Raw genomic sequence first — 5537 nt, forward strand, 5'->3', positions numbered from 1 at the left:
TTGCTTGCTGGGGTGTTGATCTGTCAAACACTGGAGCGGCGCGGAGTTGCCATGGAAACGGTGCAGCAACACAACTGACAAGCCGCAAAACTCCCTCTGTCATTGTTGTTTTCACTATACGTTCAGGTGAGTTGACTTTAGTTACACAAATATTACACACAACTGTTACTGACATTTTCCTGACATTTCTTATGTGTTATTGACACGCTTCTGTTCTGTTGAATATTTACTTTATAGAAATGTAGAGTCTTTGGAAAAAAGTCCGTAAGCACATCAACCGTTTTCCGAACAGTAAGTTAAGTTAACGAGGCTAACGTTAACTCTATAAAGTTAATCTCTTGTTTAGGCTTTGAATCACATGTGTAAATGAGAGGTTTTGATAGTTTTATAAAGTTTTTTTTTCTTCTGGGAATTGAATGGGTCATTGAAGGTGGCTAATTAATTGAACTAACGTTAACGTTATGTGTTTGCTGTTAATCGACGAAGTCACTTACATTAAAAACATTAACACAGAGCGCGAAAAAAACGTGTTAACATATAATAAAATGTTCTGTGATTTTCAGAAGGGACAAAATAACCCCTCTACAACAGAGGTGAAGCTCCCAGGTGTCCAACATTTCTGAAGGAAGCTGCTGAAAGAGAAGTAGAAAACACAGGTGAACTGAAAAAGGTGATTGATTAACCTTGTCCATTTTTAACAATATTTTAACCATTCTTTCTCTTTTCTGCATTTAACCTTTGCTGTAGCTTCTTTCCTTTTAATAAACCTGGCGTTGTATAATTTATATATTTGGCTCTGATAAAGTGTTGATGCTTTCATGCTGATGCCCTGCAGCCTGCACTGTAAAGTTAGCAGAGTTGGAGCAGATCTCCTGTCGGACAACATCTCTTAAATGGTGAGGATTTACTCACCTGCAAGCCATCCTATGTGTAAGTTATATGACATTATTCTTTCAGACGAACGCAATCAGAGTTATATTAAGAAATGTCCTGGCTCTTCCAAGCTTTATAATGGCAGTGAATATTGCTTGGTTTGCTTGGTGATAAGCGGTAGGCTACGCAAGTCGACTTGCGCTAAAAAGGGTGACAAGCCCCCCTCCCGATGCTATGTTTTGTTTTGCTCTAATTTCTGTACTTCTGCGTTCGTCAATACGCATGCGTCAAGGGTTATTCTTTTTAGCGCAAGTCGACTCGCATATTGCTGACCACTGGAAGCTAGTTATTTTAGTCTATAAAGTTTTAAATATGGATATTTTTCTCACACAAACATGCCACATTGCTTCAGATGGCCTTTATTAACCCCCGGAGCTGTGTGGCGCAATTATATGATGGATAGATGCACTTTTATGGACTTCAAAAATGAGGCATTCACTGCCATTATAAAGCTTGGATTAGCCAGGACATTTTTAAATATAACTCTGATTGTGTTCGCCTGAAGAACCTAGGGATGGCTTGAGGGTGAGTAAATCATGGGATATTTTTCATTTTGGGATGAACTAACCCTGGCATTATCACCATGTGACTAGTAAGTAAAACCTCAAACATACAATAATGTTCAAAAGTTTGGTTTTGGTACAATTCTTTGAAAAAGGTCTCTAATGCTCACCAAGATAGCATTTGCTTGATTAAAAAAAATCTGTAAAATCTAATATTTTGAAATAATATTAAAATTCTTAATAATTGGGTTCTATTTGAATATTTTATAAAATGTAGTTTATTCCTGTGATCAAAGCTTAATTTTCAGCATCATTACTCCAGTCTTCAGTGTCACATGATCCTTCAGAAATCATTCTAATATGAGGATTTTATTCATCAAAGAATCCTGAAAAATGGTTTACACAAAAATATGAAGCAGCACAACTGTTGTCAACACTGCTAATAATCATAAATGTTTTTGTGAGCAGCAAATCATCATATGAGAATGATTTCTGAAGGATCATGTAACACTGAAGACTGGTGTATTGATGTTGAACATTCAGCTTTAATCACAGGAATATTAAAATAATAAGAATAATTTTACAATGTAAAATAGCTGTTTTCAATTTAAAGGGTTAGTTCTACCAAACCTTTAAATCCTGTCCTCAATTCCTCTCCCTCATGTTGATACAAACCTGTAAGACCTTCATTCATCTTCAGACAGCAATTTAATTAACACTTTCAAGGCCCAGAAAGGATGTAGACATCAATAGTTACAATGTTAAGGAGACTGGCACAGGCTAGATCAAAATTGTGGAATTAAGTTATTTTTGCACACAAAAAGTATTCTTGTTGCTTCGTAACATTAAGGTTGAACCACTGGAGTCACATGGACTATTTTAACAATGTTTTTACTACCTTTCTGGGCCTTGTGTTGCAGTCTATGGAGGGGTCAGAAAGCTTTTGGATTTCATCAAAAATATTTTCATTTGTGTCTGAAGATGAACAAAGGTCTTACAGGTTTGGAACAACATAAGGTGAGGAATTAATGACAGAATTGACATTTTTGGGTGAATTATCACTTAAATATATATTACAGTTTGTACTGTATTTTTGATCAAATAAATACAGCCTTGGTGACTGTTGAGTAAAAGAGACTCTTTCAAAAGCATAAAAAACATAGATTAGCAACATTAATAAGGTTCTCCTCTGTTTCAGCTGCCAGAAAATGATGAAGATGTGACAGTGTAGCTCGGGATAAGGAAGAGGAGGAAGAGGAGGAAGAACATGTAAGTAAAAAAAAAAAAAAAAATTATACCTTTTTAACAAAAAGCAATAAACCTACAATAGTATGGCTTTTTTTTCAGCTTCCAGTTTACAAAGATCCAAAGTGAATATATAGAGCCCATCCTCCTATCCTATCCTCAGAAGACCCTGCCCTCCGCTGGTGGGGTAAGAAAGACCCTCTTCCTCTTCTCTCACAGCTCTCCATCTCCCTCGGCCTCATCAACACTGTCTGAAGCTTTTTCCACAGCTGGGACACAGTCAGGAATGAGCGGTCTCAGATTCTTTCTGAGAAAGTCATCATGCTCATTTTCTTGAACAAAAAAAAAACCTGTTGATGTATATTTTGGCCCAATAATACAGAAAAGATGCTAGGACTCTATGTAGTGTTTTTTACATATCTCTTTATGAACGTAGGACTATAGCTCAAGGACTATATATCTTTTGTAATTGTCACATTGTTCAGGTTTAGCTACAGGTAGTGAAGCAATAAAGCACATCACCAGCAGACATTTGTAGCAGGTGCCTCACAGGACATGCAGGACATTTCTGCAAATAAAAGTAATAATAAAGAAACTGATCAATCTTTTTTTCCATGTCTTTTTTGTGCTAAATTATTGAGAGTAGTACCAATATGAGTATTGATAAGTATAAGTGAGAAAATCCTTAACTACTCCCATCCCTAATAAGACAATAAAATATTTTAATAATTGGTTACATTTCTTATGTTGTTTGTTTAATTAATGAATGGATGTGTTACATATCTGTACTCATAATTTGTTAACACTTTACACTGTTCAAATGTTGACTTAATATTTGTACAAAGTAACACTGAATAAATGCTGATTATTAAATTAATGCAGTGTGGTTTTGAGCCATTTTCTATTACAATTTAATAGGGGTTGTATCGTTTTTTATTATCTACGAGTACATAATCCCTAAATATATTAACTAAAATCAAAACAAATGTATTAATAAGGTTTTACAGCAGAGAATTCAATGTTTGAGTGTATCAGTTCTATGTGGATTTCAAGGTTATGGACCAAGCACATCTTCATTTCCCGGACTAAAGGTGAGATTATTCAAATAAAGGTGGACGTGGTATTTTGGTCGTTAGGACGTACCTGCCACGTTCCAGCGACATATAATAACGTCGCCACGACGGATACAGGAATCACAAAGTTACGTCGCTGGAACGTTACCTGGTATGTCGCTGCGACTAATATGGTCCATTGAGGTTACGTCCTCACAACATGCCAGTTTGGTCGTTGGGACGTGATCATCACGTTATAGCAACGTACCAGTATAACGTCGTCACGACGATTATGGGAATCACAAAGTTACGTCACTGGAACGTTATTAGGTACGTCGCTACGACGAATATGGTCCGGTCCGGTTACGTCTTCACAACGTAACTGTGTTAGCTGGGAAAGAACTAGAGAAATTCAAAACACAGGGAAGACCCTTGATATACATAAGGAAAAGTAAAGGACCTAAAATACTGCCCTGTGGAACTCCCATAGAACACACTCGAGGCTGTGATGTTACTGTGCCGATTCTCACAGTCTGACATCTATCACTTAAATATGATGGAAACATATCTATAGCAGATGATGACAAATGAAAAGAATGAAGTTTGTTTAACAGAATTTGATGATTGACTGTATCGAAAGCTTTCTGAAAATCTATGTATATAACTCCAGTAATCTGACCCTTGTTTAAAGATGCACATATTTGCTCCGTGAGAAGCAGCAAAGCCGACATAGTTGAGCGCAAGGGTCGAAAACCATGCTGGCAATCACTGAGCAGGTTATTATTTTCAAGGTGGTTAACTAAGATCAGTGCGCGCGCGGTCTCATCCGCGTCTTCTCTACACATGACGGTGAAAATGACTGCTCATATTCAATGACAATACGGCAGCACTCGCATGCCGCATAGGCATGAACCAATCACTGAATAGATGTCCTTATTTAAGAATATCCTTAGATAAATTCACATTGAATGGTGAAATTCCTAAGAGGAGTTGACATCCAACACACCTGGGCATTTGAAGATGTGAAGGGAGGTGAAGTGTTAACATGTTCGATGTGGATGTTTATTGTAAGAAATCTTGTTTTCTTTAAACAGGCTTTAACAAAGATAAGCTTCTTCATCAGTCTTCACTTCTGGCTTTTTGACATCATCCTCTGCAGAAAAATGGAGAATTATGAATCACTGACCTTTCTTATATGAAGAAACAGAGTAACCAAATAACACAGAGAAGGTTGTGACTGTAGCCAACGCTAGTATTTTGCGCTGCTTCATTAACCCTTCAGGGGTTGTATTGGTCATCTTCCCGGTCATTGCATTGAGATGATTTGATGGTATTTTTTTTAAATATTTCTGCATTAATGAGGGTCTATTTTTCCCATTGAATAGTATATAAAACTAATTTTTATTGCAGTATTTCAGGTTAGAATAGAGACTAGTCCTTCAAAATAAAATGGAGCGGCTTGTGAATTCCCTAGTTCTCTTGTAAACACATTTAATAATATTTGTTTTAGGTGGATTTGAATATATATATTTAAAATATCTTAAAGATTGTGTTTTTGCAGATTTGCCATTCATAAGGCCTGTTGCATGAAGCTAGCTGGACAAACTCTGAGTTTCAGAGTAGGTTTAGAGTTGACAAATCCAGATAAATCCAACCTGGTTTAGATCAAGTATAACCGTTTCTCAAAGCTCGATAAAACTTTCTCTGTCAACTCAGGTTTAATCCAGAGATAGCGATGAACTCTGAAGAGCGTGGACCTGAAAGTGTGACACGTGTGGCAAACAGCCAATCACAGCGTCCGTTT

At 36.7% G+C, this 5537-nt stretch overlaps 1 long non-coding RNA gene across 1 annotated transcript; it reads left to right on the forward strand.

Moving 5' to 3' along the window:
* Positions 1-215: 215 nt before the first annotated feature.
* LOC137079495 (uncharacterized) lies at positions 216-3414 on the forward strand. Its single transcript, XR_010905524.1, has 3 exons — positions 216-670; positions 2635-2705; positions 2784-3414. It is a non-coding gene; the product is annotated as an uncharacterized lncRNA (long non-coding RNA).
* Positions 3415-5537: the final 2123 nt, after the last annotated feature.

This window comes from Pseudorasbora parva, chromosome 6 (genome assembly GCF_024679245.1).
Source record: "Pseudorasbora parva isolate DD20220531a chromosome 6, ASM2467924v1, whole genome shotgun sequence".
NCBI lineage: Eukaryota > Metazoa > Chordata > Actinopteri > Cypriniformes > Gobionidae > Pseudorasbora > Pseudorasbora parva.